The sequence below is a fragment of the Monodelphis domestica genome, chromosome 3 (assembly GCF_027887165.1).
Source record: "Monodelphis domestica isolate mMonDom1 chromosome 3, mMonDom1.pri, whole genome shotgun sequence".
NCBI classification, from domain to species: Eukaryota; Metazoa; Chordata; class Mammalia; order Didelphimorphia; family Didelphidae; genus Monodelphis; species Monodelphis domestica.
In genome coordinates, this window is record NC_077229.1 from 371,136,422 (window position 1) to 371,163,264 (window position 26,843).

Sequence of the window (26,843 nt, forward strand, 5' to 3'; positions counted from 1 at the left end):
GGTTTTAAAGCAAGAACTAATAAAGCAAAGCCAAAACACCAAGAAATTAGAAGAGAACATAAAATATCTCACCGACAAGGTGATAGATCTGGAAAAAAGAGGGAGAAGAGAAAATTTAAGAATAATTGGACTCCCAGAAAAGCCAGAATTAAACACCAAACTGGACATGGTGATACAAGATATAATCAAAGAAAATTGCCCAGAGATTCTAGAACAAGGGGGCAATACAGCCACTGACAGAGCTCACAGAACACCTTCTACACTAAACCCCCAAAAGACAACTCCCAGGAATGTAATTGCCAAATTCCAAAGCTATCAAACAAAAGAAAAAATCCTACAGGAAGCCAGAAAAAGACAATTTAGATATAAAGGAATGCCAATCAGGGTCACACAAGACCTTGCAAGTTCTACTCTGAATGATCGTAAGGCATAGAACATGATCTTCAGAAAGGCAAGAGAGCTGGGTCTCCAACCAAGAATTAGCTACCCAGCAAAACTGACTATATACTTCCAAGGGAAAGTATGGGCATTCAACAAAATAGAAGACTTCCAACTCTTTGCAAAGAAAAGACCAGAGCTCTGTGGAAAGTTTGATACCGAAAATCAAAGAGCAAGGAATACCAGAAAAGGTAAATATTAAGGAAAGGGGGAAAATGTTATCTTCTTCTTTTACTCAAACTCTCTTCTATAAGGACTACATTTATATCAATCTATGTATACTAATATGTGGGGAAAATGTAATGTATAAATAGGGGGTAAAGAAAGACCAAATAGAATAATCTTTCTAACACAAAGATTCACATGGGAAGGGGAGGGGAAGAAAACTCCTATAAGAAGGAGAGGAAGAGGGGGGGGTTACTTAAAGCTCAATCTCAGGGAAATCAACTCTGAGAGGGAAAAACATCCAGATCCATTGGGATCTTGAATTCTATCTTACCCAACAAGGGTAAGGAGAAGGGAAAACCAAGGGGAGGGAGGGGGAGAGGGAGAACAAAAAGGGAGGGAAAGAGAGGGGGGAGGGGGAGGGAAGAAAAAGGGAGGGACTAAAAAGGGAAACATCAAGGGAGGGGACAAGGGGGACTGATTCAAAGTAAATCACTGGACTAAAAGGTAGAGCCGAAGAAGAAAAGGTTAGAATTAGGGAAGGCTATCAAAATGCCAGGGAGTCCACAAATGACAATCATAACATTGAACGTGAATGGGATGAACTCACCCATAAAACGTAGACGAATAGCAGAATGGATTAGAATCCAAAACCCTACCATATGTTGTCTTCAAGAAACACACATGAGGCGGGTTGACACCCACAAGGTCAGAATTAAAGGATGGAGTAAGACCTTCTGGGCCTCAACTGATAGAAAGAAGGCAGGAGTGGTAATCATGATATCTGATAAAGCCAATGCAAAAATAGACCTGATCAAAAGGGATAGGGAAGGTAATTATATTTTGTTAAAAGGGACTCTAGACAACGAGGAAATATCATTAATCAACATGTATGCACCAAATAATATAGCACCCAAATTTCTAATGGAGAAACTAGGAGAATTGAAGGAAGAAATAGACAATAAAACCATACTAGTGGGAGACTTAAACTAACCATTATCAAATTTAGATAAATCAAATCAAAAAATAAATAAGAAAGAGGTAAAAGAAGTAAATGAAATCTTAGAAAAATTAGAATTAATAGACATATGGAGAAAAATAAATAGGGATAAAAAGGAATACACCTTCTTCTCAGCACCACATGGCACATTCACAAAAATTGACCATACATTAGGTCACAGAAACATAGCACACAAATGCAAAAAAGCAGAAATAATGAATGCAGCCTTCTCAGATCACAAGGCAATAAAAATAATGATTAGTAATGGTACATGGAAAACCAAATCTAAAACCAATTGGAAATTAAACAATATGATACTCCAAAACCATTTAGTTAAAGATGAAATCATAGAAACAATTAATAATTTCATCGAGGAAAATGACAATGGCGAAACATCCTTTCAAACCTTTTGGGATGCAGCCAAAGCGGTAATCAGAAGTAAATTCATATCCCTGAATGCTTATATTAACAAACAAGGGAGAGCAGAGATCAATCAATTGGAAATGCAATTGAAAAAACTCGAAAGCGATCAAATTAAAATCCCCCAGCAGAAAACCAAATTAGAAATCCTAAAAATTAAGGGAGAAATTAATAAAATCGAAAGTGATAGAACTATTGATTTAATAAATAAGACAAGAAGCTGGTACTTTGAAAAAACAAACAAAATAGACAAAGTACTGGTCAATCTAATTAAAAAAAGGAAGGAAGAAAAGCAAATTCACAGCATTAAAGATGAAAAGGGGGACAGCACCTCCGATGAAGATGAAATTAAGGCAATCATTAGAAATTACTTTGCCCAATTATATGGCAACAAATACACCAATTTAGGAGAAATGGATGAATATATACAAAAATACAAACTGCCTAGACTAACAGAAGAGGAAATAGAATTCTTAAATAATCCCATATCAGAAATTGAAATCCATCAAGCCATCAAAGAACATCCTAAGAAAAAATCCCCAGGGCCTGATGGATTCACCTGTGAATTCTATCAAACATTCAGAGAACAGTTAATCCCAATACTATACAAACTATTTGACATAATAAGCAAAGAGGGAGTTCTACCAAACTCCTTTTACGACACAAACATGCTACTGATTCCAAAAACAGGCAGGTCAAAAACAGAGAAAGAAAACAATAGGCCTATCTCCCTAATGAATATAGATGCAAAAATCTTAAATAGGATACTAGCAAAAAGACTCCAGCAAGTGATCAGAAGGATCATTCACCATGATCAAGTAGGATTCATACCAGGGATGCAGGGCTGGTTCAACATTAGGAAAACCATCCACATAATTGACCACATCAACAAGCATACTAGCAAGAACCACATGATTATTTCAATAGATGCAGAAAAAGCCTTTGATAAAATACAACACCCATTCCTATTAAAAGCACCAGAAAGCATAGGAATAGAAGGGTCATTCCTAAAAATAATAAACAGTATATATCTAAAACCAACAGCTAATATCATCTGCAATGGGGATAAACTAGATGCATTCCCAATAAGATCAGGAGTGCAACAAGGATGCCCATTATCACCTCTACTATTTGACATTGTACTAGAAACACTAGCAGTAGCAATTAGAGAAGAAAAAGAAATTGAAGGCATCAAAATAGGCAAGGAGGAGACCAAGTTATCACTCTTTGCGGATGACATGATGGTCTACTTAAAGAATCCTAGAGATTCAACCAAAAAGCTAATTGAAATAATCAACAACTTTAGCAAAGTTGCAGGACACAAAATAAACCCACATAAATCATCAGCTTTTCTATATATCTCCAACACAGCTCAGCAGCAAGAACTAGAAAGAGAAATCCCATTCAAAATCATCTTAGACAAAATAAAATACCTAGGAATCTACCTCCCAAGACAAACACAGGAACTATATGAACACAACTACAAAGCACTTGCCACACAACTAAAACTAGACTTGAACAAATGGAAAAACATTAACTGCTCATGGATAGGACGAGCCAATATAATAAAAATGACCATCCTACCCAAACTTATTTATCTATTTAGTGCCATACCCATTGAACTACCAAAATACTTCTTCACTGATTTAGAAAAAACCATAACAAAGTTCATTTGGAACAACAAAAGATCAAGGATATCCAGGGAAATAATGAAAAAAAAAAACACATATGAGGGGGGCCTTGCAGTCCCTGACCTAAAACTATATTACAAAGCAGCAGTCATCAAAACAATTTGGTACTGGCTAAGAAACAGAAAGGAAGATCAGTGGAATAGACTGGGGGAAAGCGACCTCAGCAAGACAGTATACGATAAACCCAAAGATCCCAGCTTTTGGGACAAAAATCCACTATTCGATAAAAACTGCTGGGAAAATTGGAAGACAGTGTGGGAGAGACTAGGAATAGATCAACACCTCACACCCTACACCAAGATAAATTCAAAATGGGTGAGTGACTTAAACATAAAGAAGGAAACCATAAGTAAATTGGGTAAACACAGAATAGTATACATGTCAGACCTTTGGGAGGGGAAAGGCTTTAAAACCAAGCAAGATATAGAAAGAATCACTAAATGTAAAATAAATAATTTTGACTACATCAAACTAAAAAGCTTTTGTACAAACAAAACCAATATAACTAAAATCAGAAGGGAAACAACAAATTGGGAAAAAATCTTCATAGAAACCTCTGACAAAGGTTTAATTACTCATATTTATAATGAGCTAAATCAAGTGTACAAAAAATCAAGCCATTCTCCAATTGATAAATGGGCAAGGGACATGGATAGGCAGTTCTCAGATAAAGAAATCAAAACTATTAACAAGCACATGAAGAAATGTTCTACATCTCTTATAATCAGAGAGATGCAAATCAAAACAACTCTGAGGTATCACCTCACACCTAGCAGATTGGCTAACATAACAGCAAAGGAAAGTAATGAATGCTGGAGGGGATGTGGCAAAGTAGGGACATTAATTCATTGCTGGTGGAGCTATGAACTGATCCAACCATTCTGGAGGGCAATTTGGAACTATGCCCAAAGGGCGACAAAAGAATATCTACCCTTTGACCGAGCCATAGCACTGCTGGGTCTGTACCCCAAAGAGATAATGGACACAAAGACTTGTACAAAAATATTCATAGCTGCGCTCTTTGTGGTGGCCCAAAACTGGAAAATGAGGGGATGCCCATCAATTGGGGAATGGCTGAACAAACTGTGGTATATGTTGGTGATGGAATACTATTGTGCTAAAAGGAATAATAAAGTGGAGGAGTTCCATGGAGACTGGAACAACCTCCAGGAAGTGATGCAGAGCTAGAGGAGCAGAACCAGGAGAACATTGTACACAGAGACTAATACACTGTGGTTTAATTGAACGTAATGGACTTCTCCATTAGTGGCGGTGTAATGTCCCTGAACAACTTGCAGGGATCCAGGAGAAAAAAACACCATTCATAAGCAAAGGATAAACTATGGGAGTGGAAACACCGAGAAAAAGCAACTGCCTGAATACAGAGGTTGAGGGGACATGACAGAGGATAGACTCTAAATGAACACTCTAATGCAAATACTATCAACAAAGCAATGGGTTCAAATCAAGAAAACATCAAATGCCCAGTGGACTTACGCGTTGGGTATGGGGGGTGGGGGGGAGGAAAAGAAAATGATCTATGTCTTTAACGAATAATGCTTGGAAATGATCAAATAAAATATATTTAAAAAAAAATAAGAGTAAGCAGTAAGGAGAAAGAAACTCAAAAGTCAACAAAAGATATTTCAATAATTCAGGATAATTCATGCGGAATTAATTAGACATTAGAATGGCTTGCAAATGACTTACAAAAAGAAAATAAACCCATGCTTCAAATCAGAATAACAGCCCTTTTAACATGACTATCATCACCTATTTTTTAAAAATAACATTGAGAAATAGTATAAAATTTAAAGCATTCTGTGAATAGGTCCATATGAATAGAAGTGAGAAGATTATTCAACTTGAAACTGGTAGAAAAAAAAGTTTAGTAGAAAAAAGTTAAAAGTACAATTTTATGTGTTCATACATATGTATACATATACCTATATATGTACTCTATGTAGAGATAATGCATGCATCTATATGTATTTTTTCCTTTTTTTAACATGGTTTTAGGAATAAAAATAGGCAAAATCAGGTAAGGAGGGGGCTTAAGATGGAACCTCAAGAACTAGAAAACAAAGTAGTACTTAATGCCTAAATAAATTCATCTAAAATTAAGGGAGGAAAAAGGATGTCAAAATAATTACAAAGGCAATAATATAACAATTTGATAAAAGAAGGAATTAAAACAAGCTTTGGGTGAGATACAAAGAATGAATGAGAAAGAAACAAATAATAGTATAGCCCATAAATCAAAGAATAATTTTCAGAGTAGATTGGATGGGGGAAAATACCAATACAAGGAAAATGTCCTACAAAATGGTGCAATAAAGTACATTTAATAAAAAAATATTAAGTTGTAGGAGGAGAAGGAAAGAAAGGTTTTTTTTATTATTTTGGTTTAAAGGGTCAGAAAAGAAAGGACAATAGAAATGAGAAACAGAAAAATAAAGGAAAGAAATAAATAACCAATAAGTAATTTATTATAAAAATATATAAGCAAGCAAATAAATAAATAAATAGCCATAAAAAAGAAATGAGGGGCTAAAGCTGACTCAAAGGACCTAGTGGATCAAAGCTACACTCATATGGGCTTGATTTTTCTAGATACAGATATAGTTGAGGAAGTCAGAAAACAATAATAATCACAATAGTTGCTAGAAGAGAGTTAACTAGTAAAGTAATAATAAGGTTAATTATTTTTCTCTGGCATTACCCAGAACTTAATGATTGGAAATCAGTAGTACTAATTATACTAGAAAAATAGGAACCTCATCAATAGATGGATACTTAGAGGAGTAATCATACAACGTCTACAAAATGTCAGTATCAAGCTGCTGCTTCAAAACCAAAATGGTGTGTATAGGTAAAGTGGAAGTAGAATTGTTGAAGTAGACAATCAAAAATGTAGATCCAATAATTACATGTAAGCCATGAAATCCTGTGGTTACAAAAAAGGTGGATCCATAAATTCCATCAGAAATTGTAAAGGAGGCTTTGTAGTATGGTAGAGTAGAGACCTAGTAAAATGGTAATGGCCAGTGCTTGAATTATTTGTTTTCAGTTACCTTCTATTAAACTATGATGGGCTCATGTAATTGATACTCCTGAGGCTAATAGAATGGATGTATTTAGTAATGGGACTTCAAATGGATTAAGAGGATGAATTCCAGTTGGAGGTCAGCAGCCTCCTAGCTCATGAGTTGGAGCCAGACTTGAGTGATAAAATGCTCAGAAAAATCCGATAAAAAAAACTTCTGATAAGATAAATAAAATTATACCATTTCATAATCTTTTTTGTACTACAGGGGCATGATGTCCTTGAAATGTTCCTTCATGGACAATATCTTGTCATCATCGATATATTGTTAAAAATATTGAAATTAACCCGATGATTAAAAGCATTATCAAGTTATAATGAAATCATATAATTATTCCTGAGGTTAAAAGTAAAGCTGAAAGATCTCCTGTTAATAGTCATGGGCTTGGATTTACTATGTGATATGCATGGGTTTGGTGGGTCATTATGAATTATCATGTAAGTAAAGACTGACTACAAGTGTAAATACATAGGCTTGAATTATAGCTACGACTAGTTCAAGAATAGTTAAAAGAAATAAAATTGAGAATGTGATAGTTGAAACAGTTATATTGATTGATGATAGGGCTAAAGTTACTGATCCAATTAGGTGAATTAAAAGATGTCCTGCAGTAATATTAGCTGTTAGTCGTACGACTAATGCTAAAGGTTGAATAAATAAACTAATTGTTTCGATAATAATTAGTATAGGGATTAGGGTTCTTTGGGGATCCTATATATATAGGGATCCTATAACCTGAGTTATAGGAAGAATGGTAATATGTTCAGTTGCAATTGATAAGTTCAGAAGAAAAATTTTCAGGGAAAAAAATTGCTACTACTAGAGAAGTCCATTATATTCAATTGTACCACAGAGTATCAGTCTCTGTGTACAATGTTCTCCTGGTTCTGCTCCATTCGCTCTGCATCAGTTCCTAGAGGTTGTTCCAGTTCCCATGGGATTCCTCCACTTTATTATTCCTTTGAGCACAATAGCATTCCATCACCAACATATACCACAATTTGTTCAGCCATTCTCCAATTGAAGGGCATCCCCTCATTTTCCAATTTTTGGCCATCACAAAGAGCGCAGCTATGAATATTCTTGTACAAGTCTTTTTTTCCTTATTATCTCTTTGAGGTACAAACCCAGCAGTGATATGGCTGGATCAAAGGGCAGAAAGTCTTTTAGTGCCCTTTGGGCATAGTTCCAAATTGCCCTCCAGAATGGCTAGATCAATTCAGGATTATACCAGCAATGCATTAATGTCCAAATTTTGCCACATTCCCTGCAACATCTATTACTTTCCTTTGCTGTCATGTTAGTCAATCTTCTGGGTGAGGTGGAACATGATTTGTTTTGATTTGCATTTCTCTGACTATAAGAGATTTAGAACACTTTTTATGTGCTTATTAATACTTTTGATTTCTTAATCTGAAAATTGCCTGTTCATGTCCCTTGCCCATTTATTAATTAGGAAATGACTTGTTTTTTATACAGTTGATTTAGTTCTTTATAAATTTGAGTAATTAGACTTTTGTCAGAGGTTTTTGTTCTGAGTATTTTTTCCCAATGTATTGCTTCCCTTCTAATTTTGGTTTCATTGGTTTTTATTTGTTCTAAATCCCAAAATGAATTAATGAAGTAAATGGAATTTATGGTAGTTTATTTACAATAGAGGGAAGATATTAAGGAGGGGGGGAGAGAAAGAGAGAGAGGGAGAGAGAGAGAGGGAGAGAGAGAGAGGGAGAGAGAGGGACAAGGAGAGAGAGAGAGAGAGAGAGAGAGAGAGAGAGAGAGAGAGAGAGAGAGAGAGAGAGAGAGAGAGAGGGGGGGGGGGGGAGAGAGGGAGAGAGGGAGAGAGGGAGAGGGAGAGAACTCAAGCTTCCTCTGAGTTGAGCAAGGTAGAAATTCTAAGGCCCTAATCAGGGAAAAGAGTCTCAAGACAGGCCTTTCTCAGAGGTTTGCACCTCCAAGAAAGGCAGGGTTACTAAGATAACCTTTCACTCACCAATGATGACCATCTAAAAGGAAAACAGTCTGAGGTCTCCTGCATGAGGTCCTCCAGGGGTCCAGTTCCACAGCCAGGTCTGAGTGTCCATTTTCCAGTCTCTCCTCCAAGTGAGAGTTCTTTGATCTAACTTGAATCGAATAAAAAACTTCTGGCCTCTGGTCCTCTTTTTAAAATTTTTTTTCTCTAAAATTTCATGTCTACCAATCACAGCAGACACTCCTCTCCAGGACTACCCACTCTTTAGTTCACACCTTCTTTGGTTAGATTATACCTTTTTGGTTACTTAACACCTTTTTTGGTTCTTTCAACTTTTGTAGTTAATTAACAACTTTTTGTAGTTAAAATTGGTAGATCTACTTCAAATACTGATTTACCACCTTTTTGGGGATTAAAATATAAAAATAGATTGTGAATTACAATTCAATTGTCCTAATAAAGGAAGAGCTAAATATCTTCATTGTTTCAATCAGGATATAGCTAAATCCAATCTTCACAGTATCCTGTACCTTTGCCAAAGTTGATTCTTTCCCCTAGCTTTTTAATTGATTCTCTAGGGTTCTTTAAGTAAACCATCATATCATCTGCAAAGAGTGATATCTTGGTCTCTTCGTTGCCAATTTTAATACTTTCAATTTCTTTTTTTTTCTCTAATTGCTACTGCTAGTGTTTCTAGTACAATATTAAATAATAGAGGTGATAATGGGCATTTTTGTTTCACTCCTGATCTTATTGGGAATGCATCTAATTTATCCCCATTTCAGATGATGTTGGCTGATGGATTTAGATAGATACTGTTTATTATTTTTTTTAGGAAAGACCCTTCTATTCCTATACTTTCTAGTGTTTTCAATAGGAATGAGTGTTGTATTTTGTGAAAGGCTTTTTCGGCATCTATTGAGATTATAATGTGATTTTTTTGTTTGCTTGTTGATATGGTGAATTATATTTTTTCCTAATATTAAACCATCCTTGCATTCCTGGTATAAATCCCACCTGATCATAATGAATAAACAGAATAAACCTCATGATCACTTGCTGAATCTTTTAACTAGTGTACTATTTAAGATTTTTGCATCTATGTTCATTAGGGAGATTGGTCTATAGTTTTCTTTCTCTGTTTTTTTACCTGCCTGGTTTTGGAATTGTGAGATTTAAGATGATTGAGGTCTTAAACTGTAGTGAGTTAAAATGGTGGAAGATATAAATTGTGATAGATATAAGAGAGGGTGAGTAAATTTGACCGCAGAAAATATGTTTCACTACAGTGTCTTAGTTTTTAAATCAAATATAAGGTGGTCGCCAGGGAAATATTCCCAATTATTCAAATACCCAAGTCAATTGGGTTTTATAGAGATTTTAATTAACAATACAATGAGTAATCAAAGAAAGAGAGAGAGTAAGAAAGGAATAAGTATGAAGGGCCTCAAGCCAATATGGCCTAGACCTGAGTCTTAAGAGAGAAAATCAGTCAGTCAGTCTTTTAACACTCACCACAAGGTCTGCCTAAACAAGGATTCTAGTGACACCAGGCCAGCTCCATCTCAGCTGACTTCACCAGAGAGAGCTCCCAAGCAATCCTCATCAGAGATCCTCCAAAAGGATATATATCCTCAAGAGATTCTGCTTTTTCTTATATAGGGGTTTTTCTCCCATGTCACCTCCCCTAAGTCCCTACATCTACCAATCACTATAGACGCTTTCCAAAAGACTGCCCATCTAAATTCCTGCTAAGTCGACCAATCTCCTCAGTAAGTCTGAATCAGAAAAAATGCTGCTGTGTCGACCAAATCTCCTCAGTAGATATGAACGAGAGAAAACATAGCTGAGTCAACTAATCTCATCAAGAGAAAACTTGCCCGACCCTTTTAGGTACCTAGCATCCCATTGTATCAATTCTAAAAACAGGCCTGGCTCAAAGAACTCCTTGCCCCACCATAAGCATGGATCCAAGTACTTTCTTTGTTTATCAAGGAGTTTTTTTCCCCTAAAGCAGTCTTAAGTACGGTTGGAGTAGAGGTCCTCCCATTTCTGATCCTGGTGAGTTCTCACATAAAAATGGGGAATGTTTCTCAGTAGGGAATTTGTTCCAATTAAGAATTCCCTGATGGGGAAATTTTTAACATTCACAAGTCTGAGAGATTTCAAGATTTACAGAATCAGTACCATATTTATGTCCTAAAATGAATTTGGTAGAACTCCTTCTTTGCTTATTATGTCAAATAGTTTGTATAGTATTGGGATTACTTGTTCTTTTAATGTTTGACAGAATTCACTTCTGAATCCATGAGACCCTGGGGATTTTTTCTTAGGGAGTTCTTTGATGGCTTGTTCAATTTCTTTTTCTGATATGGTACTATTTAAGTAGTCTATTTCATCTTTTGTTAATCTAGGCAATTTATGTTTTTGTAAATATTCATCCATATCACCTAGATTGCCATATAATTGGGAAAAATAGTTTTTAATGATGGCTTTAATTTCATCTTCACTAGAGGTGAGGTTTCCCTTTCCATCTTGGATACTGTTAATTTGGTTTTCTTCTTTACTTTTTTATTAGACTGACCAATGCTTTGTCTATTTTATTTGTTTTATTTTTCAAAATGCTGGCTTCTAGTCTTATTTATTAATTCAGTATTTCTTTCAGTTTTGATTTTATTAATTTCTCCTTTAATTTTTACAATCTTTAATTAAGATTTTCTGGGAATTTTAACTTTGTTCACATTCAAATTTTTTGATTCTCACATTCAATTTGTTGACCTCTGCTCTCCCTAATTTGTTAAATTATAAACTCAAGGATACAAATTTTCCCAAGTACTGCTTTGACTTCATCCCATAGATTTTGAAAAGATGTTTCATTATTGTCATTTTCTTCAATTAAATTATTAATTATTTCTATGATTTGTTCTTTAATTAACCAATTTTGGAGAATAATATTATTTAATTTCTAATTAATTTTTATTTGCCTCTCCATATACCCTTATTAATTGTTCTTTTATTGCATTATGATCTGAAAATGTTGCATTCATTATATTTGCTTTTTTCCACTTGTTTGCCATGTTTTTTGGCCCAATTACATTGTCAGTCTTTGTGAATGTATCATGCTCTGCTGAAAAGGTGTATTTCTTTTTGTCTCTATTTATTTTTCTCCACATATCTACTAACTCCAATTTTTCTGAGATTTCATTCACCTATCTTATGCCTTTCTTATTTATTTTTTGGTTTGATTTATCTAGATTTGATAGAGGAAAGCTCAGGTCTCCCACTAGTATAGTTTTAATATCTATTTCCTCCTTCAACTCCACTAGTTCCTCCTTTAGAAATTTGGATGCTATGCCATTTGGTACATACATGTTGGGTACTGATATTTGCTCGTTGTCTATACTGCCTTTTATCAGGATGTAATTATTTTCCCTATCTCTTTTAATTAGATTTATTTTTATTTTGGCTTTGTCAAATATCATGATTGTGGCTCCTGCCTTCTTTTTCTCAATTGAGGCCCAATAGATTTTGCTCCAACCTTTAATTCAAACCCTGTGAATGTCTAACTGCCTCATGTGTGTTTCTTGTAGACAACATATGTTAGAATTTGGGATTTTAATCCACTCTGCTATTTGTTTCCGTTTTATGGGTGAGTTCATCCCATTCATGTTTAAAGTTATGATTGCCACTTATGTATTCCACAACCTTTTGATATACACTCCTCTTTCTGCCCTTTCTTCTTTTGTTATATCCTTTTAAACCAGTGGTTTACTTTTAATCAGTCCCCCTAATCCCCACCTTATTGTGCTTCCCTTTCTGCATCTTCCCTTTTTGTTCCCTTTTTCTTATTATTTTTGGGGGTCTGTTAAGTTGCTTCCTCCCTCTCTTTCCCTCCCTTTTTGTACTCCCTGCTCCAATTCCCCCCTTGGTTTTTCCCTTCTCATTTCCCTGTATGGTATGATAGAATTCAATACCCCAATGGATCTAGATGCTCTTCCCTCTCAGAATTGATTTCGCTGAGAGTAAGGTTTAAGTATTACCTATTAGCTCTCTCTTCCTCTACTTATAATAATATTCTTCTCCTACTCTTCCCATGTGCCTCTTTGTGTGATATAGATTATCCCATTTATCTTATTCTTTCAGATTTCTCTTGGTGCCATCTTCTAGTCCCCCCCTCCCTTTTTCTTTTGTTGTATATCGTCTTATAACACTTATTACCCCAATCACTACCTGTGAATGATTCTTCTAATTAGTATAATAGTAAATATAATTTTTAGAGTTATAAATAACATTTTCCATATATTAATATAAACAATTTGATCTTATTAAAGCCCTTAAAGAAGAAAGTTTAAATGAAAAAAAAAGTTTCCCCTTTCCCCTCTCTTTCTTATTTACATTTTCATGTTTCTCTTGATTTTTGTATTTGGATATCAAACTTTCTACTTAGTTCTGGTCTTTTCATTTGGAAATCTTCTATTTTGTTGAATGTCCATACATTCCCATAAAAGTATATAATCAGTTTTGATGGATCGGTGATTCTTTGTTGAAGACCCAATTCTCTTGCCTTTCTGAATATCATATTCCAAGCCTTGCAATCCTTTAATGTAGAAGCTTCCAGATCTTTTATATTCCTGATTTGTGCTCCTCGATATCTGAATTTTCTCTTCTGGCTTGAAAAATTTTCTCCTTAGCTTGCAAGCTCTTGAATTTGGCAATTACATTCCTGAGGGTTATCTTTTGAGGATTTAGTGTAGAGGGTGTTCTATGAGCTCTTTCCATGTCTTTTTTGCCCCCTTCTTCAACAATATCAGGGCAGTTTTCTTGAATAATTTCTTGTAGTATGATGTCAAGATTTCTGTTTATTTATGGGTTTTCCGGTAGACCAATGATTCTCAAATTGTCTCTTTGTGCTCTGTTTTCCTGATCTGTCATCTTTTCAGTGAGATATTTTGTTTTCTTCTATTTTGTCAGTCTTTTGACTTTGCTTGATTAATTCTTGCTGTTTTGCAAGGTCTTTGGTTTCCAATTGCCTAATTCTAGTGTTTAAGGTTTTCTGCTATAATCTTTTGATTTTCTGCTATAATATTTTGATTTTGCTTTTTGATTTGGTCTATCCTGCTTTTTGTGGCTCCAAGCTGTATCTCCAATTGGGAGTTCCTGTCCTTTAAACTAATATTTTTGTTTTGAACGATTTCCCACTTTTCTTGTCAGAATACTTCCATCTTTTTGATAAGCTCTGGTTTAAATTCTTCAAGAACTTGTGGCCAATTTCCATTTTTTGAGAAGTTTTGGATGCATTTATTTGTATGTCCTCTTGTGTTATTTCCTCTGTAGTCTGGATTTTTTCCCCATAAAAATCATTCAGGGTCAATGCCTTCTTCTTGTTTTCCTTGGTGTTGGCAAGCTGTTTTTTTCTGGGCATTGTTTGCCATCACTATGGTGGTTTTTCCTTCCCTTTGTAGTCAGAAGTCTGAGTGAAGAGGGCAGGCTCTCTATGTATGGAGGTATGGAATAAAGATTTTGCCTGAGGCCACATCTCCAGTCTCTGCAGTTTCTACTATTTATTGCCCTTCTCTGAGCTATCTCCACTTGGGTGCCTAAAGTCTGTACTCTTCAGCCTGCTGGGTTCATAGGTCTAAATGCTCTCAGGGGTAGATATTTAGGGCTCTCTATGTGCCTTGTTTTAGGAAAACATAATAGTTCATAGTGAAACTGGTTATTATTAGTCTGGAGAAGAAAAAAAATTACACAGGATAAATTGATAGTTTGCAGATCTTTGGAGAATTGGAGGAAAGGGATTGAACTTGTTTTGCTAGGACAAAGAAGATTTAAAAATTGGAACAATAAGTAAGAAATTTACAGAAGAAGATTAAGTTTCATGTAATTAAAAATCTGGTAATAGAGCTATCCAAAAATGCAAGAGATGTTTCCATCATTGAAAGTCTTCAAAAGAAAGCAGAAAATTATTTGCTTATTATTTATTATTATGCCCTTATATCAAAAGCTTCTCTCCCCCAAGGCATTAGAAAGGGTTCCTGCCTCCCTGAAAGGTGAGATGGTTGCAATTAGTTCTAATTGTCATTCTTTGTGGTGCTTTTCCCAGTGGATGGAAGGAGATGTCTATTATCTCAGTTACAATTGAGATTTATGTGAGCCTATGAGAAAGTCAGAGAGAAAGGTTAGGAGAAGTTTATTTCTTGTTAGAACTAACAAACACTGTTTGATGATTAATAATAAAAACAGAATTTTTGTGAGGGAAGAAAATAGAGAGAGAATATTAAGTGAGGGCTTGAGAAGAGTTAAATTTACTGCCACACCTGGATATATTTTTGTTATGAGAAAAAGTTAGAGGCAAATTAGATCTTTCCGCATTACAATATTATAATCTTTATCTTGAGAGAAATGAGGAAGATAATTATCATGAAGAGAATATATTTATTAAATTGGACTTTATAGTCACAAAAGAAAATAAGCCATTTGATATTATATGGAAGATTTGAGATGTTTCTGGCTGTGCTCATTCTCACAACTATATACACACATATACACATTTGTAATTGTGTCTGGATATACATATATATATATATATATATATATTTTATTTGGCATTAAGTTTTATAGACAGTAACTACTATTTATTTGTATATAGGAGATTAAAGGATTCAATTTATAGATACATAAGTACTCTATTCAGAAAAGATAATTTTCCACTTTATTATATCAATAATATTTAATAAAGTATGGTGGCAGCTTAATCTAATGGATTAGTGAAAATGGGATGTGATTTTATTAGTTAATAAGAAAAGAGCCAATGTAGCCATGAATTGCTCCAAAACTTGGAAAATAAGGTGAGATATGGAACTAAATTTAATGCCAGGCTGAGGGGTGACTTTGCAGTATGGTCAAACTAAGATTCAATAATTTATAATATATTATTAAGAATTCATGTTCAGATGTTGATTATACTGGTTGGTCTCTAAGGTTCCTTTCAATTTTTAGATTTTTAAAATTTCTTTAAAATCAAGAACTAAGTTTTAATTTTGTGCAAGTCTCAAGAAGAGCAGAATAAGAAAAATGATTATTTTTTGCCTGAGTTGTGTTTTATTCCAAAGAGTGTCAATACAATTTTTACAATTGTTTTTGACATTGTGTGCTCTATATTCTCTTCTTTTATCCCACTCTTCTTCTTTCTCTAATATCGCAGTTAATAAGATATAGGTTATATATGTATTATTATACAATACATTTTTCCACTTTCACAAAGTTGTGAAAACAGACATATATTGCTTATTCTATAGGAAATAAAGTGGACTATGGTGTGATTCAATCTGCATTCAGATTCCCTAGATTCCTTTTATAGCAGTGGCCCTTTTAGTCATGAGACTTTCTGAGTTCTTTATTTTTGCTTTGTTGATAAGAGTTAAATCATTCACAATTGATCTTTGCATGTTTTTGCTTTTACAATGTATGACATTCTTCTGGTTCTCACTTATTTTTCATCACTTCCTATAGGTCTTTCCAGGTTTTTTGTGATATTCTTTTTGTTATTTCTTATGGCACAATAGTATTCCACTACGATCATGTATGACAACCCATTCAGTCATTCTCACTTGATAGGCATCTCTTTAGTTGTGGAAAGGGAAACTAAAGCAAGTTTTGGACTTTCTGCCACTCAGGTGGAACAAACAGCAGTTGGAATGTTAGAGAGAAGATATTGACAAGAATGATAGTTGTGGGGGAGGGGAACTTGGAGAATGACAGTTGATGTACTAAGGCTCTCTTTCTTGGCTCTCTACCTGTCTCTGGATAGAAGTACCTCTATTCCTGGATTTCCCCAACTGTGTGCTCTACCTGGATTCCTATGATTGTGTCATCGAACAAAATGATTTATGGGGGGCAGTTTGAACTATAAGGCTTGTCTTTAGGGGTGTCAGCCCAAAGAGACAAGCCCATCCAGCTCTGAAGGTCAGAAGCTTTTCTTCCTCTTCCTGTCTACTGCTAAAGACTTTTAACTTAAGAAAGCTAGCACAGATTAGAACAGACAGGAATAAAAGAAACCCTCTACCAGCCTGTGAATCCTGGCCTCATCTCCAAAGCAGAGAGAGACTCAAACCCAATCTAGGGAAATCTCGATTCTTTCTTCCATGATACCTCCCAAATCCAAACTTGTTATTAAATTCATCTTCATTTAATAAAACTGCAGTCGGATAAGAGGACTATCATTTCAGGGGGATATAGAGGGAGCTGAATCTAGGGACAGCCATTCAATCATAAACGGTCCTTATCGGACCCCTGCTGGGTGACCTTGGTCTGGGAGGAGGCTTGTCCCTCAGGGAGGTCTGTGATTTTATACTCTAGGGTATCCTCAATATCAATTAATAGAGAACACATTCCCTCAGTGTTAGCTGTAAAATTTAGGGTTGTTGACTGATTATATTAGTGTTCACCAGGGATTAAAATTCAATCTGAATGAAATACTCAAGTCAGTTTGGGATTTTTATGGTGGTTTAATTACAATAGAAGGAAGAAATTAAGAAGGAGGAGAAGAAGGTAAGGGTAGGAGATTTTCTCCAGCCTGGAATAAGTCAAGGGGAGTTCAGTGGCCTCAGCCAAGGGGCCTTCTCAGAAGATTACAACTAGCTCAGCTTCTAGCCATGAGGCCTACTCCGAGATAAGGGGCCTCCTAGGAGGCCTTACCACTCACCAAAGTTGCTCAGGGAAGATGCCTCACCTAAACCATGATACAGAGCCAAACTCCACAAGCACACCAAAAAGACCCACCCCCACCCCCACATCTCCCAAGCTCCCAAAGCTGCCCAGAGCAATCCCAGGAAGTGACACAAAATATATAGGCAGTTCTTTACATCACTTCATCTGTCTCACATGTACCAATGGTGGCTTAAGCTTGACTTAGACAGCCCAGGGAGTCAGTGAGTTGTTTCTGATTTGTCACTTGCTAGCATATGTCAGTCATAGGCCACCCTCCTCACAGTTAATCCTTAAGTGGGAGTGTATACATGCCTGGTTGCTAGAATTCTAAAGTCTAAGCAGAGTGGAATAAATCTAAAATTCACATCAGGTTATAATCAATGGCCCAGTTCTCAGGAACCCCAATTTACAAAGATAACCTCCAAGCAGGGGGTATCTCTTTCCTTTTACCTCACCAACAGCCATATTCCCTCTATCCCTTCAACCTCTCCATTCCCTGTTACAAAACCTTCCTTATACCATGTCCCTCTTCAATCCCTACAATTCCTTTTAACAATCACAGTATTCCACTACAGTTATGTATGACAACCCATTCAGTCATTCTCAATTGATGGACATCCCTTTAGGTTCGAGAACTTTGCCAACCAAAAGGAAATTCGTCCTTTTCTCTTATCTTTGATCTCTTTGAGATTGAGACCTAGTAGTAGTATTGTTGGACGAAAGAGAATACACAGTTTCATGGCCTTTTGGACATGGTATGAAATTGTTTTCACAATGGTTGGATAAGTGTATTCACCAACAGTGTATAAGTTTCCCAGTTTTTATGTATCCCCTGCAATATTTATCATCTTGTTTTAGTTGTCATTATTATATTAGTCAGTCTGATAGGTGAAAAATGATAGCTTACAGATTTTTAAATTTTCATTTCTTTGATTTGAAATGATTTGGAAAGCTTTTTCATATAAATTAAGTTAGTTTTAATTTTTTTTTTAATTTGAGAATTGCCTATTTATATCCTTTGACTGAAATTAACCCTTTTACTAAGTGTTGATATACACACAAAAGAAGTTAGGTCAGTTGTCAATCAATAGAATATCAAAGAATAAGAGCTGGTTTGGCCCTGAGAGGACCTTAGTCCAGGCCCTTAATTTTATAGAGGAATTTTTAGAAGTTAGGTAAATTTACTACTACATTAAGTAGTAGAGTCAAGATTTGAGCCTATGTCTTCTAATTCAAGATTCGATAGTGCATGACTTCCCTAAACAGGAAAAAAAAAAAAGAGATCTAGTCCCTATTATGGGAATGTTTCAAGGTCTACTTTTTATTAAGGCTACTCATGCATTTATCTCCTCTATATGCAATATCATTGTTCTTTGAGCTAAGAGACTAAAAGTGTCTAAGCAGAAAACCTCCCTTCGTCTTAATGAACTCTTTGCCACTCTCTTCTGAGCTGTAGACTTATTTACAAAGTTCAAGTACATTTGGAGTAAGAGACATCTGAGCTATTCTTGGAATTCCTTAGAGCAGAATAGTACTCCTATTGATCTTGAGACAAAGCTAACAATATTTTTTAAATGAGAAATAAAAATATTATATAGACTATGTTTAAAACTTAGTACAATATCTATCCCAAGAGTGCTTCCCATCACAGAGGAGTCTATTATGGATTGCACTACTTATAATATGAACATCTGTACCTAATCATAGTTCTAGCTATATGAATAAGACAATATAACTGAAGCTACTAAAGGCTTCATTTTCTTAGATTATACATAGCAAGGTGTAAATTAGGAGAAAAAAAGTAGAAATATTTTTCATGTGGGAAAACTAATGGATCGAATGCAATTATAAATAAAAGCTGTTTCATTCCACAAATATTTGCTTTTCAAAAATTTGCATTAATAGTTCAAGCTGCTGTGTTGAGGATTTTTTCCTTTAATCACATAACTTTCCTGATAGTCAAAAATTAATGAAATACTATATATCATAAACTTACTAGAAAACTTTCTAAAGATGCAAAGATATAAAATGATAATGCTGATATAAGTAATTTATTAGCCTTAAATTATAATCTCTTTCTTTTAAGTGAGTATTTACATTTATATAATTAATTAATTAACAAGGATTTATTTAGCACCTAACATATTCTAGGCACCTTGGTCGATGCTTGAATTATAGTTTAAAAACTTAGAGAGCCCATGACCCCAAATATTCTATTCTTCGATTACACTACAAATCCTAACTAACAAAAATCAGAAAAAAATAAGTAGTTTAGTGTTACATGAACTTCTGATTAGGGAAATAGTCTTTGGAATAAGCAAAATACTTAAAAACTTATATAAGAAAAGAGAACACATTATCAACTTTCAAACATGTTATCATTGGATTAACTCTTCTAAAAATTAATAGTTCCATTCACAAATTATTTACTGAGTCTGTCATCAGTTTGTAAGTTATTAAATTAATAAACATGTAAAACTGCTGAATATGTGCCATGTACTATGACAAACACTGGGAGTTCAAAGAGAATCAAAAGATATGGCTCCTGCCCTCAAGGTGCTTGCATTCTAATGAGAGATACAGGGCAACAAACATTACAATTTATGAACAAGTTTTGCACTGTGTGAAAGGATTGCATTTTTAGGCAAGGCAGCATTAATGGAGTAACCCACAAAAGTCCTCTTGAGCAAACTAATCTAAACTAATCAACTAAGTCTTGAAGGAGGCCAGAGAAGCCAGAAAGAGGAGATGAGAATAGAGAACATTCTGGGTCTGGGAGATAGACAATGAAAAGAAATAGAATCAGGAGACAAAGTAAAGTATGCAACATAACAACACAAAACTAAAACTAAAAAAAAAGTCAACATGTAACCAGTTTAGTTTATGTGGCTGTCAATCAGATACATGGGAGGAAAGAAAAGAGTAGAAAAGGAAGGAAGACCCAGATTGTTAAAGGCTTTAAAAGATAAATAGCATTTCATACTTGATTAAAAAAAGGGGGGGGACACCAGCATTTATTGAGTGATGGTTGGAGTAGCTCTTTATGAAGATCACTTGGACAGCTAAGTCAAGAATAAACTATAGTGGGAAGAATCTTTGGCATGGAGACCAATCAGATGGTTATTTTGGCATTCTACAAAGACTACGATGATCCCTTGCACTTAAGTGGCAACTCTGTAATTTTAAAGTCCTGTTTCTGCTCTAAATCTTTGAAATACATATTTGTTAAAAGATGTGAGAGAAATACCTATGTAAAAGTCAATAAAAATAGATGTGATCCCTTCAATTCCCAGTTCTTTGTCACCACAAAAAGTGCTGTTGTAAATATTTTTGTACAATTAAGTCTTTTTCATCTATCTGATCTCTTTGGCATACAAACCTAATTCTAATTGTGATATTGCAAAGTCAAAGGGTATGCATAGTTTTATGGCCCTTTGGACATGCTCCAGATTGCTCTATGATGTATTTATGTAAGATCTCAACTTTGAATAGTGTATTAGTGTCCCAAATGTCCCATATCCCCTCTAACATTTTTTACTTTCTTTTTTGTCTTATTAGCCAGTCAGGTGACTATGAGGTGGTATCTCAGACTTGTTTTAATTTGCATTTCTCTAATAAAAAACTATTTGTATTATTTTTAGACAACTAAAATAATTTTAAATTTCTTCATCTGAAAATTACCTCTTCATATCCTTTGGTTATTTGTCAATTGGGGAATGTTTTGTTTTCTTAAAAATTTGATTCAGTTCTTTAGATATTTGAGAAATAATGCCTTTGTCAGAGAGACTTGCCATACATATTTTTCTCATGTTGTTTGCTTTTTAATATTTGTTGCATTGGTTTTGTTTGTGCAAAGTTTATTTTTTCAATTCCATATAGTCAGTGTTATTTATTTATGTCCTATAATGTTCTCTCTGTCTTGTTTTGACCTAAATTATTCCCTTATCCATAGATCTGAGAGGTAAACTATTTTTTGCTCCCCTAATTTGTTTATACCACCACATGTATCCCTTTTTATTTTATCTTGGCATATGGCATGAGGTGTTGAAGTATCCATAATTTCTGCCATACCCTTTTCCAATTATTCTTTCATTTTTTGTCAAATTGTGAGTACTTTTGAAAACTTGGATCTTGGGTTTGTAGATGGAATCTATTTTTCAATAATAATTACACTGACTGGCTTTATGCTTTAAACAAACATCGTAATACTTTACTATATCCTCTAGTGAACCAGTTGCTTGGCTTTTGGCCATTATAGAAAATGGCAATTATAGGTTTCTTAGACAGTATGTGTAGCCATTACTGGCAGGCAGCATCTTATTCTTCAAATACATTTCATGCCACATTTAACTGATGTCATACTCATTAAACTAAAATGGAAATTTTGGCTTCTCTCCAGTCCTTCTCCCCCTCTTACACCCAAAGAAAGGCTGAACCTGTTTTTGAAGAGTAAACAAGCTGTTTGCAATCCTGGCATTTTTCCCCCCAAAAGCATCTCCATGTCTCTCCTCTAGTGAGATATGTTGAATAGCTGAAGGATTATAACACCCTGTATTGCTGTAATCTTGAAGTGGAAATTTCAGATAAAAGGGGGATTAGTTAATTCCTTTCTTGTACTTCTCTGTGAATATTTTAATGCATATTCAAAGGTTATGTTATTTAGGACAAAAAACAATAATTGATTTGAAAAAGACCTCATATGATTTAATTCCTTACCGAAATTGTTCTACAGTATTACTGAAAGGCAGTGATCCAAACTCTGTGTAAACATTCACCATGACAGAGAACTTACCATCTAAGATAACTCCCATGATGTTGAGGTTTTTGAATTTTCTTTCAAGAAATATAATTTTTTGTCACTGTTAGAAATTCTGTATCATTTTGATGCAATATCTGCCTTTTTATAGCTTCTACTGATTGATCCTCATGTTTCCCTGCTTCAGTGATCCAGAATAAGTCTTTAAGCTTTCTGCTCAGTGATTCAATGCACAATCATGGAATTATTGAATTTCTACATTGTAAGGGATTTTAGAAAGGGTCATCAAGCCCAGACCTACCAAAGAATCAATATCCCCAATAAATGCTCATTTATCCTTAACTTTAAAAAATTAATTGACAGGCAATGCTGACTACAAAACACAGCAAATTCCACAAAGATAGTTCTGTCAAAGCATGGGAGAATGTGTCTTCTTCATTGACTAAAAGAACTGAGAACATTTGACTAGGAGAAGATGGAAAACCATAGCTATCTTTTAGGATTTGCTTCAAAAAGCTACCACTACCATTTTTAGGTAGTTCAGTCAGGAATTTTCTCATACTAACAAACTAAATTGTCCTTTTTTTGCACCTTTATTCTATTACTTTCACAGTAGTTTTGTTTTTGGTGACCAAAAAGGAATGGGAGAAAATTACCTATTATTTCATTAAAATTTGAGCCACTCTGCAGAGGAAGTACTTACCTCCAACAATGAAGGGAAGTATTTTATCTTCAATTTATTCTCCTCCATAGCTGCATAGAGAATCCAAAGTTTAAGTGACTTGCACGGGGTCAAAAAAGAATCAATAGATGCCAAAACTTAAACTCTGGTCTACCTAACTCTAAAATCAGACCTCTTTGCACTGTAGAAATCATATTCCAACTCAGAATAAATATTATCCCTACTCCCTGTAAAAGTCTTTTGAATGCTTGAAGTATCCTTAAGAGTCCAATTCTCTAGGCCAAATATTTCCAGGACTTTAAACTGATTCTCACTGACCATGTATTTGAGGACCTTTCCATTCTTGTCACCCTGAATGGTTATTCTCTATAAGGTTAATTTCCTCCCATACATTTTCTCAGAAATTAGCATGACAAAGTCAGCCAAGCTGTCTTATCCTACAGATAATGAAAATAATGTTTCAAATTGAATCCTGGAGGGTTAGAATCAATAAAACTTTGAAGCTTTGTTAATAATTTTTTCTAACCTTGGACACTTTAGAAAGTTGGCAGCAGAGGCCTCCCTTGGGAGGAAGAGTGGAGGGAGCAGATCACACATGATGCAAGTACTAGCTGTGATGGAATGGGAGCAATAGTTTTGGGAGCATTCAGCTCAGAAACTTTAAAGGAGTTGGACAACTGGCCAGAAAGAGATTATTGAGGACCCTTTGCTGGCATTTGGTTAAGGGCTTGGTACTGATTGACAACCCCTTTGCCCATATGCATATCTGTTTGGCAGTTCCAAGGCATAGAGAAGTGACTGTGCTTGGTGTGAAAGGAACAGGGGCCCTGGTCACAGATCAAAGCAGAGTGGTGCCCTAAAATATTTGCTGCTGCAGAGGAACAGAGGTCTTTTTAGGGTAAAAAGCAGAGAACAATAACCACACCTCTCCCCAAATCACAACCTCTTGAGAGCAATGAAAACTGGAAAATCCCCAGAAATAGCTCTGCAAACACCCTTCTAGGGGCAATCAAGAAATTAGAGGTCCCAGATTCAAATCTTGCCTTAGGCAGTTTCTATCTATGTGACCTTGGGAAAGTCACTTAACTTGAAATACCTAGCCCTTAGCACTCTTCTACCTTGGAACCAAAACTAATTCCAGTTGTAGGAGAGAAGACAAGTGTTTATTAAAAACAAACAAACCACTTCTGGTCAAGATGGCAGCTTAGAGAAAGCTAAAGTTCGGAACTCCAAAAACCCTTCCTTACCTATCTCAAACAGAATGCTCCTAGGGCATCAAAATTCAAAACAAACAGCAGAAAATACCCCGGAAAGACTCCTCCTAGACCTGGATCAAAAGGTATGGCCCCCCAAGAGTTGGTGCCCGAGATCACTAGGATCTAAGAGGAAGGCAAAGAGAAGGTCCCAGGACCCATCCCCCCAACCCAGAGTGCTGAGTCCAAGGCAGCAGCAGGAACCTCAGGGCAGGCAGGGAGGCCTCGGGAGCCGGCTGTTCTGAGGGCCTCCCCCTGAAAATGACCTGAGCCAGTCGCGGGGGTACCCAGACAGCAGGGAGGCAGAGAGAGACAGGGGAAGCCTGTAGCCCCCTGACCAGAACCTTCCATCTGGGTCTCACTGAAGGTCGCTGCCTGAGGGCATACTCAGTCTGAGGTTAATCCTGTCACCAGGACTAGGAGAATTGAAGGAAGAAATAGACAGTAAAACCTTATTTGTGTGAGACTTAAATCAACCATTATCAAATTTAGGTAAATCAAATAAAAAAATAAATAAGAAAGAAGTAAAAGAAGTGAATGAAATCTTAGAAAAATTAGAATTAATAGACATATGGAGAAAAATAAATAGGGATAAAAAGGAATACACCTTCTTCTCAGCACCACATGGCACATTCACAAAGATTGACCATACATTGGGTCACAGAAATATGGCACTCAAATGCAGAAAAGCAGAAATAATAAATGCAGCCTTTTCAGATCACAAGGCAATAAAAATAATGTTCAGTAATGGTACATGGAAAACCAAATCAAAAACTAATTGGAAATTAAACAATATGACACTCCAAAATCATTTAGTTAGAGAAGAAATCATAGAAACAATTAACAAATTCATCGAGGAAAATGACAATGGCAAGACATGCTTTCAAACCTTTTGGGATGCAGCCAAAGAGGTAATCAGAGGTTAATTCATATCCCTGAGTGCATATATCAACAAACTAGGGAGAGCAGAGATCTATCATTTGGAAATGCAAATAAAAAATTCAAAAACGATCAAATTAAAAACCCCCAGCTGAAAACCAAACTAGAAATCCTAAAAATTAAGGGAGAAATTAATAAAATTGAAAGTGATAGAACTATTGATTTAATAAATAAGACAAGAAGCTGGTACTTTGAAAAAACGAACAAAATAGACAAAGTACTGGTCAATCTAATTAAAAAAAGGAAGGAAGAAAAGTAAATTAACAGCATCAAAGATGAAAAGGGGGACATCACCTCCAATGAAGAGGAAATTAAGGCAATCATTAAAAATTATTTTGCCTAATTATATGGCAATAAATACACCAATTTAGGAGATATGGATGAATATATACAAAAATACAAACTGCCTAGACTAACAGAAGAAGAAATAGAATTCTTAAATAATCCCATATCAGAAAATGAAATCCAACAAGCCAGCAAAGAACTTCCTAAGAAAAAATCCCCAGGGCCTGATGGATTCATGAGTGAATTCTATCAAACATTCAGAGAAGAGTTAATCCCAATACTATACAAACTATTTGACATAATAAGCAAAGAGGGAGTTCTACCAAACTCCTTTTATGACACAAACATGGTACTGATTCCAAAACCAGGCAGGTCAAAAACAGAGAAAGAAAACTATAGACCAATCTCCCTAATGAATATAGATGCAAAAATCTTAAATAGGATACTAGCAAAAAGACTCCAGCAAGTGATCAGGAGGGTCATCCACCATGATCAAGTAGGATTTATATCAGGGATGCAGGGCTGGTTCAATATTAGGAAAACCATCCACATAATTGACTACATCAACAAGCAAACCAACAAGAACCACATGATTATCTCAATAGATGCAGAAAAAGCCTTTGATAAAATACAACACCCATTCCTATTAAAAACACTAGAAAGCATAGGAATAGAAGGGTCATTCCTAAAAATAATAAACAGTATATATCTAAAACCATCAGCTAATATCATCTGCAATGGGGATAAACTAGATGCATTCCCAATAAGATCAGGAGTGAAACAAGGATGCCCATTATCACCTCTACTATTTGACATTGTACTAGAAACACTAGCAGTAGCAATTAGAGAAGAAAAAGAAATTGAAGGCCTCAAAATAGGCAAGGAGGAGACCAAGTTATCACTCTTTGCAGATGACATGATGGTCTACTTAAAGAATCCTAGAGATTCAACCAAAAAGCTAATCAAAATAATCAACAACTTTAGCAAAGTTGCAGGATACAAAATAAACCCACATAAGTCATCAGCTTTTCTGTATATCTCCAACACAGCTCAGCAGCAAACTAGAAAGAGAAATCCCATTCAAAATCACCTTAGACAAAATAAAATACCTAGGAATCTATCTCCCGAGACAAACACAGGAACTATATGAACACAACTACAAAACACTCTCCACACAACTAAAACTAGACTTGAGCATTAACTGCTCATGGATAGGACGAGCCAATATAATAAAAATGACCATCCTGCCCAAACTTATTAATCTATTTAGTGCCATACCCATGGAAGTTCCAAATTTTTTTTACTGATTTAGAAAAAACCATAACAAAGTTCATTTGGAACAACAAAAGATCAAGGATATCCAGGGAAATAATGAAAAAAAAAAAACACATGTGATGGGGGCCTTGCAGTCCCTGACCTAAAACTATAT